Below are 10969 nucleotides of genomic sequence, written 5' to 3'. Positions count from 1 at the left end.
CACGCAGCAACTCAACAAATGTTTGAATCACAATAAAAATGAAAACAGCTGCTGAAAACCCAAAGATGAAGCCCTAGCAGAGTTAAGAAAAGCTGATTTGGGGACATCCTGACAGACCTAGCAGATAAATAACTGTAGTCACCAACATCACCAACATTATTCCTAGTTACCAATAAACAGCTGGCAAAACTCTATAGCTGACAAAAGAGTGGGCACTGGAAGATCAAACCCTTATTTTGTAACTTGGTTGACCAAAGGTACCCCAGTTTCTTTCATACCTCGAGCAGGAACCTGACAAATAAAGATTTCTTTATTTAATTTATATATATATATATATATATATATATATATATATATATATATATATATATATATAAAAGAAAGAAAACAATCTTCTCTATCTCTCAAGACAAAAGTGATAAGGTGCGTCATAAAAACAACAAAATTAAATATAATTTTTTTTCTAAAAATTACTAAACATATGATTAAAATGAGAAAAAAATAAAATTTGTGACAAAAAATGCAAGGAAAGGGAGAGAGAAAATGAACAGGAGACAGGAAAAATCAACGGAGCCCCATCCAGCTGCGGTCGACGCCTCCCCCCATCGCCCGAGTACCGCGTCCAGCAGCTCGAAACAGTCACTCCCTCTGCCATAGTGATGTGTCAGTCGCGAACGAACTGGCTCTAAGAGCCGGCTCTTAGAAGTGCACGATGGGAGCCGTCCCCTCCCCTCTTGCTTTGGTGAAAGCTACAGGCCAACATGTGTAACTGCGTGTCCAGACTGTCCACACACAGAGCCGTAGGGACGGGGAAGAGGGAGGATCAGACTCAGACACACAGCAGAGCACATGCGGGCGAAGGGAGACGAGAGGGAAGAGGAGGAAAAAGGTGAGGGAGGAGAGAGTGACGAAGACGGTGAGAAAACGAGCGACAGCAGCCGGAAAGTTGAGAGTTTCTTAGTGTTCCAGAAAAATAAATCCAAATAAATGATAAATATTTGAAATATAGCATTTTTTACATTAGTAAATTATTTTACATATAGTTTAGCATTATTTTGGTTATAAATGGACTCTACGCAACAGAAAATCTGAGGAGCCACTAGGGAGCCGAAAGAGCCGGCTCTTTTTGGTGAGCTGAGCCAAAAGAACCGGCTCTCTTAAAAGAGCCGGAATTCCCATCACTACACCGTGTCGTCATCGCTGCACCTGGGTCAGTCCAGCTGCACACCGGGGCTGCATGCCCCGCCCCACATCGCATCACAGTCAGATAAAGTATTTGAGACATGTTCTGAACCGTGGGGTGGCGTTGGAAAGCTTTTCATGTGTTTTGTATTTACACAGGTGATCGTTGGCAGGTAGATGTGACGACACACAAGCAAACCAACAAAAAGAAAACTACTGACAGGGCTAACTCTTTTCTTATTTTTGCTTTGTCCATTTGCTATCCTTATTGAAGGAGTGTGTTAATTTTTAAAAATACACTTTAATCTAAAAATTTCCATGTTGCCCTCATTTTTTCAAACAATGTTTGTTTTTATGGGCATGATCCTCCTCATCCTCATCAGCTAAGCTAGTTGAGCTAACTGTAAATAACCTGCTGGACAAACACTCAGCTGTAGTAATGTAATGGAGTATATGTATCTACCCAGGTGAGCACACAGGAAAAGAACACAGCAGTTAAAACCAGGTGTGGGTGCTAACAGTCCCTGTTGGAGCCCGTGCCCTCAGTGGGACAGGAGAAGGCTGTGTGTGTGGCTGCTAGCTCCCCCAGCCTCTGGTTGTCTCCCCTGGATCCCTCCAGCGCCCAGCTGCCCACCAGCATGTCTCCGAGGATGGGATACTGGAAGCACCCAGCCTGGGTCTAAAACTAGGAGCACTGTCCCGGAGTTTCCTGCGGGAGTCCTGCCGCCTGTGTGAGTATGAGCTCGGGCGCTAAACGAGTTAGCCAGCTGTTTGTTTGGGTCAGCCAGGCTAGCTGGCTGCTAGCACCATGCTAACATTAACTTAGCCTCGGTTCGCTGGGCTGGTTTCTGGGTCAAACACACGAATGTTCCGAGTCAAAAGGACCGCTCGGGTGGTGAGAGACTGGGTCCGAGTATGAGGTGTGTTCAGGGCTTGTGACCGGACCGGGTCAGCGGTGATTGAGTCCAGGCCGAAGCTGTCCTGGTGAGGCAGGTACTGGTGAACACATCAGAGTTTCAGAGGAAATGGGAAAAGGAACCGAGACAAGCTGTGGGTTTAATCCCAGGAAAGTGTTTGTTTTAGTGTAATCCAGCAGACCGAGAGCAGCGCTCAGTACCACATGAAGTTATTCAGTTTGTTTTGATGACATGGTGCCCGTGCATCCTCCCTGTTTACAAATCTGTCACATTTATTGTCCTTTTTGTGCCCTTTAGCTATGAAAAACCACGCTAACTACACCTGAAAGGCTGTTGGTCAAGCAGGTGCGCTGTGATTTGGGGTATTGTTACGTCATGTAACGCAGAAAGAAAGTGGACAAAGCACCAACAAACAGGAAAAAGAGATGGTGGTCATCCAGGTGGGAAAGCCCCGCCCACTTAAGGCTCAGGTAGACCAGAGTAGAAAAGATGACAGAAAGTTGGACTTTAGGTGGACTGAACTGGTGTTTTAAAGTCTTTACTGGTGTTTAATGTTTTGGGAGTTTTCCATTGGATGCTGAACACCTGGTTGATGATGTCACACTCCTCTTACGTCCACATTGTTTTAGTACAAATACGTAGTATACCTGATACCGTGTTCTCTTCTTCCACCTGCCGAGTCTCTCGTTTCTGCAGGACTGATGGTTTTCTCTCAAATCCCCTGAGACTGCAGAGTTCACGCCCCAGTAGACTTCAGCGTTACTCATCATTCAAGCTTAAGGCCTTTTTTACTCGCCACATTTCTCCGTCATCACTGGAAAAGCAACAACCCTTGAGTGTGACCACCGGGAACTCTCACAGATGCTACTGTTAGTTTTCACACAGCGGCCGTTCCGTCCAGAGCTTACCTTTTGGTCCGCGTCTCGTTAGGGTGACTGTTAGTGAGTGAGAGACCTGGATGTGATGTTACCATGGCGACCGTTTTCCATCTTGGGTCTCTTCACACTACTTCTACGATTAAAAGAAGACCCGTTGTCTCAGTGTATGTTTTTACAGAGATGCTGTTGGAGTTTCAGGCACAGTTCAGTTCTTTATTGTAAAGATTTTAGCAAAAATGTTCATTTTTCTTTTTAAATAAAAACAAGTTGTTGGTTGGAAGCAGCCAGGCAGACTCATCCGTACCATCAGAGATAAAAACACTTTACTGTGAGTAAACAGAGCTTGTCCCTTGTTTTGTCTCTGAGTTTAAAAGCGGCCTGAAGCGGCTTTTCTGTTTCTCCACCTCCGGATGCTTGCATGTCTCAGAAGAAGCCACTAGGGGTCACTGCTGTTCTTCTTATTCCCCTCCACACTTGGTCGAGTTGGTCCAGCAGGACATGCTGATCTGATCTGTTTAGAAAAGCAACCATGTGAACATGACTGGTTGCTGATTGGCTGGAAGCCGTCCTACGGAGACGCTTGCTACCTCTCAGCTGATGAGGAGGACGCTTTACTGCAGTAATCAGTCAACCTTTCTCTGACTTTGTGCTTCAGTTATTTAGTGAAATGCAAAAGAGAGTCTTCAAAGTGGACTCGTGCTTTGGAAGCAAACGTTATCTTGTTATCTTGAAGAGAACCAGATCTGTCTCATACCCCCCCCCCCCCCCCTACATTCCTCACCCTGGCCTTCTCTGAACAACTGGCCTGGACAGCTGTCTGGAACAGCTGCTTGCTGTCTCATTTTGGCCCTTGTCTACATCTGGGCACACGTTCCTCATGGCGCTATCTTGGTGGGCCTTTGGTTCTGGTTCCAAATCAGCCTCGATGCTGGAATCGCTGCGTTTCAGCAGCTCCGGGCCCGTTTGCTCCGACGACCGTTCTTTCCTGTCAAGTTTGCCAGCATCCGTGAAGCGAACTGCTGTTTTCTGTCTCGGTGTATTCCTTTAGCTCACCGTGCTCGTGCACTCCCCGGCCCACTATCAGGTCGGACCCTTTTGCCTTCAGAGCTGTATTCATTTTCATGTCTTAGATCCAATAATCTGGTCCTGAGAGGTTCTGGTCCATCCACGAGGAGGCCTCCTGTTCCACCACATACCAAAGGTTCTGGACTGGACCTGGTGACTGTGGAGGCTGTTGGAGTCCAGTGAACTCACGGTCATGTTCTAGAAACCAGTTAGAGATGATCTGAGCTTTGTGACACGGTGCATGATCCTGCTGGACGTAGCATCAGCAGATGGGTCCATGAAAGTATGGACATGGTCAGCAGAATGCTCGGGTAGGCTGTGGGGTTAAACCGGGCTCAGGCGGGACTGAGGGTTCTAACGTGGGACATGAACACCTCCCCACCTCCACCGTTACACCACCAGCAGCCTGAAGGCAGGGTGGATCCGTGACCAGTGAGGTAGAGGAAAGAGGGGATGCTGGAAGGTTTGGGAAACGATGATCCGGGTGTCGTTCAGTCACTGCAGTAAAGGACCACCCAGCTGCGTTTCTGGGGACATCAGCATGCTCGCTAGAACATTCTTGGTGTTCAGCTGTGTTGGATCAGAGGAGGAGTAGAGCTGTCAGCCAGCCTGACACCACCGCTGGCCTCTGCTCAGGTCACTCATGTCTCCTTGCTGGTTTAGTCATTTATCCGGCCTCGCGGTGAGCTGGATCTCTGCTTTGCCTCATCGGGGTGGCACAGGGGTTAATCGTGTTGGGTTCTGGGTGCCACCAGTAGCAGGACTGCACACTTGCTGGCTATAACTCAAACGGATGCTCTGCCGCCTTTGATGTGGAGCAGAAGGACGGGGACGGTGGCGGATCTCACGGACCCCTGTGGCACCAGCATGACGAATCTCTGTCTGTCTTTGTGGAGACTAGAAACCGCTACAAAGCTCGGATTTGTGTGGCCCGGCGCTGACAGGTTGGCTGGACGGATGCACGGAAAACTCAGGAGTGTGAGGCGTCCTGCACCTAAAGGGGGACAAAGCCACTCACTATCAGGCCTGTCAGGCTTTGGGATTGAGAGTTGTATGGGACTGAAGGATGAAATACGACCCAGGAATCTGATTTCAAAGGTTCTGATTTGGCACGAGGGAACCGGCGGAGTACTCTTCAGAAATGTACAAGTCTGTATCGGTAACAGAAGTGAAACTGAACGTTGGCTAAAAATCACAGATCTGCAACAGTTTGAGACGACTTGGAGACGATTGACATAAAAATGGTAAACCAGTAGGTGTGACTTGTGTCGAGTCGTCCTTTGGAGCGAAAGACAAAAGCAATGCTTGCAAAGCAGAATGTGATGAATGATTTGATATAACAAGAGTTGTTTTGTTGATCATTTAGTTGTTTTTGTGATTGCTCCGAGGCTAAATTGAAGTAGAAGCACAGCGCTAGCTTAGCGGCTCACCCAGTCTCCATGATTGTTGTTACACCAAAACTAAAGCTTGTTTTTTATGTCACAACCACAAAGCAATGTAACAGACATACAACTATTATTTAAATGACTTTGTGACACTTAAATAATGTAAGTAAAGTTGGCAGATCGAGGGCAAAACCCTGTGGTAGCACATGATGTGTCTACTAAAGCACCTCCATTATACCCAGTAAGACTCCCAAATGCTCAGTTATGTGACTTCTTGCACACATGTTCTGTTTATGCACTTCAGGTTTGGACCTCTGGGCTCCCGTAGAAGAGTTCTCTGTTCATTAGATTGATCTTGGCACTAAAAATATACGTCTTTGATGCTTATCCTAAATAAGTCTGATGTAAAATATTTAATGATTTTATTGGTATACGATGGTGGTAGAATAAGTGCCTGTCTCTTATTGGAGGGTTGTGGGATCGAGTCCTGCTCAGTCTGTCACTGTCGTTGTGTCCTTGAGCAAGACACCTAGCTCACCTTGCCTGCTGGTGGTGGTTGGAGGGACCGGTGGCGCCTGTTTGGCAGCTTTGCCTCTGTCAGTGTGCCTCAGGGCGCTGTGGCTACCATGTAGCTCATCACCACCAGCTTGTGAATGTGTGTGTGTGTATGGATGAGTGTCTGATTGTGTTGTAAAGTGCCTTGGGGGGATGCAGATTGCTAGAAGGCGCTCTACAAGTACAGCCAGTTTATATTGATTGTAGGGTCTCATAATTTCACCTCGTAGGTATTAATCACCAACGCTGCCGCCTGCTGATGTAAACAAGTGTTTGCAGTGGCTTTAAAATGTGAACTGCCAAACTTTGTAACTGTTAGTAGAGTTGTGTGTGTGTGTGTGTGTGTGTGTGTGTGTGTGTGTGTGTGTGTGTGTGTGTGTGTGTGTGTGTGTGTGTGTGTGTTGTTAGTTTGTGGTGAATCTGATCCCGTTTTCCGTCTCACAAAAGTACCAAAGTAAAATGTACTAGAGCTGGTACGTGGTTCCTGATGGACTGCTTGTGGTTTTCCTTAGAGCTCCGAGTCTTCCGTGGTCTGCCGCCTGAACCTGAAGCGGAGTGCTGACCCAGATGGGTCTGGCGTGGGTTAGGGTGACAGCAGGCGGGTTGGAGCCCCGGCAGGCAGAAGTATGGATCCTGTCAGGTCGTCCATTACATCGGCTCCTGTCTCAGCAGATTTATGAGCCCTGGAATGGAAAGCAGGCAGGCTGATTGTCTCTTTTTTCTCCCTTTCCTGGGATTAAGATTAAAGAAATTGACAGACTCTGGTGCTCCTCAAAAACCACATGTGAGACATTATGGGTTCTGGACTCGGCACTGTTGGACTCGGAGACCAGAAGACGCCCCCTTGTTTCAGATCACCTAAACAGAGGTTTTCCATATCGGCACCACAGCTGCCACTGCTGGTATATTAGGTGTACTGATAGATCCTGAAAAGCAGCAGGTGTTGCGTATTAGTGCCACTATTTGCCCCCCCCCCCACACACACACACACACAAAGGGGCAGCGAGGTGGAGGTTGTGGTGGATAGAGTTGTCAGAGTGGATCACTGTAATATATGACAGCCTGAGCTTCGCTAACCAGCAGTAGCTTCCAGAGTTTTCCTATAGGGGGAATAACGGGCATGGAAAAAGGGGAAAAGTATTAATGTGGTTCAGGTGGACCAGCCCCAGAGACGGATCAGAAACATGGGAACGTCTTTGAACGCTGGCCCGTTCTCCTCAGCGAGTTCTGCTGGGCTCGTTTGAGTTAGAGAGAATATTAACCACAGATGGAAGCTCAGATTTGATTTGATGTTCGTGTTCTGTGGATAATAAATGCTATTTTACTGGAATATATGCTGCTGAGTCATTCCATTTACTACATGAACTCGTTCTGAACGCCGTCTAATCCCTCGTGTGCAAAAGTTAGAAAAATCTGCATCTCTGAGTCCAGTCGTGGGACGTTTCCACTCAGGACCAGCTGGTCACTAATTCATACCTTCATTCTGACTGTGGGCATGTTTTCAGTCATCTGCCGAGTCCCGGGATGCTCCCTAATAACAGTCATTAGGGCGTGTGTGGAAATCAATAGTTTAACACCGTTTTCACTGCTGCTCGTCTCTCTGCAGCGACTAATATTTCTCACAAATGAAACCAAAACGTCCAAGTTACAGACGAGTCAGAGAGCAGCACTCACCTCGGCTGAGACCCGGGTGTCCCTGTTCACATTTCTGATTGTTTTGTTAGGGATGGACAATATATCGGCATCAATATCGGTATCGGCCGATGTTGGTCATATTTTAACTGAGCGTAATCGGTTCGATAAATAAAACTGGGCCGATATTAACAACCGGTGTGTTTCCACCTCGTCTCCATTTGTTTGCCTGTTTCAGAGGGTGAGGGGGTGATGTGCGATGGTTTAGTCGTGTGAACAGTGAGTGAAATCATCTGAGAACCAGTACAGTCCCACAACCTGAACATGGACAGGATGGAGACGAGACTTTCAAGTAAAGGACATTTTGTCTTTTTGTGCCCACAGAGTCATTCGTCAAATCTCTCGTTTGACATTTGAAGACATTAGAGCTTTTCTTCCCATAAAAGATCTGTTTCCAGTTGGCTGTTGTTATAAAACCTTTAGTGTTACTCGATGTCTACATTTAGTGCCGGAGCCTTTTGAACCCCCTGACACCGTGGAGACCAGTGATGCAGCTCGGAGTGCCTGTACGAGCACAAAGAGGCAGCATGGATGGAAAAGTGTCCCTCAATGGTTACAGATGGAAAACTGGTGTTTCTTCTCCTCTGCATCAACGCCAGAACAATGGCACTTTTAAAACACTTGTCCAGTTTTATACTCTGATACTTTCCTGTCAGATCACACGCCTGTCTTGTAGAAGTGTTTCTGGACAAAAGATGTGAAGTACTGAGTGGAGTTTAGACGTCACGTTCTTGTGTGTAGAGTCCCGTACAAACACCGGGGCCCTCATTTATCACGTTTACTGTGCATACTGTGTGAGTAGGAACGTTGTGTGGTATTTACCAGTTTGTATTTGTGTGTAGAAATGTTCCTAAATATAAGAACAGCTCTGACCATGTGTACGGACAGCAACTAGTGGTAGAACGGGGGAACCACAGTACCGAAGGTCTCAGTCGTCCATGCGGGTTCCTCATCCACCAAACATTTCACCCAGTAAATAAATATTTGGGTGGGAAAACAGCCGTGTCACATCATTGGTGTTAACACACCCGTGACCCAGGGCTGGGCGATAGGGCCTAAAATCAGTATCACGATATATTGAGGATTTCACTTTGATAATGATAAATGGACGATAACTATCTCTGGAACCGTTTTTTTAAGATGGCGACTTCACGTTTCTAGTTTATTAATGCGTTTCTGTAGCCGACATACAGATAAAACACATTGTTTTACAAGTATTATTCTCATGTCGTGTTGTGTTTATTTATATCTTAAAGGCTTGTCTGTGAAAAGTTCATCAACTCTGCATCAGCCAAGGTGCTCCTTAGATTTGAAGCAGGTAAGCGGTAGTCTAACGCTACTGGTTAGTTCTGGTCAGCGCTCAGTTTCCTATAGCACGGAGCTCTGCGGGGCAGGGGGCGTGCTTAACAAAAAAAGACGTATTACTTACATAATTTCACAGTACATGATAAGATAATCACTTTTACGGATTTCTGAAAAACCATACATCATTTCTGAATGGGGAAAACTCTGGAAAGATACTTGAATGTGCTTGTGAAGCTCGTGATTTTCATCTAGAGAGGTGCTTTATAAAAACATGTTCTTGGTCAACTCCAAAATAGCAAGGAGTAAAACTGAAGGTAAACATGGCTTTCAAATGGATTAAATAACAACAAGGCACAGTTTTCCCTGCATCTCCGAGGCAGACTGGCCGGATGTTTTTCAAAGCCACTTTTTCCTCACTATCTCTATCCTGACCTGCCAGCCCCATGCTTCCTTATGGGAATTATGTGTCTGGGAACTCTTCTATTCAAATAACCCCACCCCTTTCGAATTCTAACCGAGCCAATCAGCGCTGAGCAGCGTACGTCACACACCATAACGCTCAGTTTCTTCCATTGTTCTGAATGACTCGAACATGTCTTTAAAACCACAACAAGAAGCAGCAGCGCTAAAAGCCTTTCTTCTACAGAAACACGTTTGCGCCGTTTCCAGAAGCCATTTTTGACTACAGCTAAAAACTACAGCAACGTGCAGTACAGTCGGCATTTCCGCCTTTTTTCTGATTGTTATTTTCGAGCTGGCTAGTCCCACCCCTCATGACTACAAAATCTCCACAATAGGGAGCCTAAGCCACGCCCACCTACTTCCGCACCATCGGTCCCCGGAAGAACGAAAAAATGAACGCAAGTCAACGGGGCTAAAAACGCTATTTTCTAATTCCGCTTGTTTTGTGCCTTGGATTTCACACATGATGCCCGTGAACTTTAAAGACACATTTTGATACCAAGAACGCGCTGATTTTTGAACGGGTGGAAACACTATTTTAGGTTTTGTGTGAAAATAAGTCCAGGACTACAAATGCGCTTCACGAAAGTGACGTCATCGTACCAGACACGGAGAAAACTGAGGGAAAAGGGCAGTAAATTCAGCAAACTTCCCACAGGAGGACAGAACCACCATGAATCTGGTCATGTGGTGAGTAGCAGCTACGCTAGGGGAGAGGAGATTATGTGGTGACGTCACATATGCCACGTGCCGATCTCTGGTGTGTAGCCATGCTAATTACGAACTTTTACAAGCTAATAAATCTGAAAGTACGTGACTGGCGTGGTCGAAACACCATCATTACTTTTCATTGAAATTGCAGTACAACATGTGTGATCCAGGGCGTGAGGCAAAGCGGATTAGAAAATAGAGTTTTTTGCCCTGTTGACGTTCATTTTTTCGTTCTTCCGGGGACCCGCGATGCGGAAGTAGACTTAGGCTCCCTATCACACACGCGTTGCCAAGGTAACCTGACTGAATGACAGCAAGAAGAGGCTGCACTCTCATTTTCAAATAAAACAAACTCCAAACAGAACGACTCCTTAAATGTAAAATGTGGACGATACCTTGTTACTCCACGATTGATCAGATTCAACCTTTTATTTATTTCTGACAGGAACCTCTCGTCTGTCCCAACCGCGTTTATGACCTCTGCAACTTGTTTGGTTCTTTTGCACTCAACACACGTTTTTTCCGATGTGAACTCCAAGCATGATAAAAGGGGGCTGGACCTTAAAATATATATATTTTTCGAAATGCTTGAAAGGCGTTTTCAAGTTGCTATACCTCACCTTTATGGTATTTTCTTTAGTTAACAGCTGGGTTTTTGTTTACTGACCCACTGAATTCCTGATATTTTACTTTCTCAGTTCGGTAGTTTCCTCTGAGGGCATCAAGGTTGATGAGAAGCATGCTTACTACTAACCATGCCAGGATGATAAAGTTATACCAACGCACCTGCGTGCTCACACTCCCATATAGTACATAC

At 46.1% G+C, this 10969-nt stretch overlaps 1 protein-coding gene across 3 annotated transcripts in view; it reads left to right on the top strand.

Moving 5' to 3' along the window:
* Window positions 1–1255: 1255 nt before the first annotated feature.
* disp1 (dispatched homolog 1 (Drosophila)) overlaps window positions 1256–10969 on the top strand; it is a 105582-nt gene continuing 95868 nt past the window's right edge. The window contains exons 1-2 of one of the 3 annotated variants that reach the window (XM_070545594.1): window positions 1256–1355; window positions 1650–1913. The gene's annotated coding sequence lies outside the window, so the exon portion shown is untranslated. Of the gene's footprint in view, window positions 1356–1408; window positions 1914–10969 lie in introns of those variants that run through there. The other 2 variants (XM_054748538.2, XM_054748544.2) reach the window with 2 other exon arrangements.

This window comes from Nothobranchius furzeri, chromosome 2 (genome assembly GCF_043380555.1).
Source record: "Nothobranchius furzeri strain GRZ-AD chromosome 2, NfurGRZ-RIMD1, whole genome shotgun sequence".
NCBI classification, from domain to species: Eukaryota; Metazoa; Chordata; class Actinopteri; order Cyprinodontiformes; family Nothobranchiidae; genus Nothobranchius; species Nothobranchius furzeri.
This window is presented reverse-complemented; position numbering and strand designations above follow the sequence as displayed.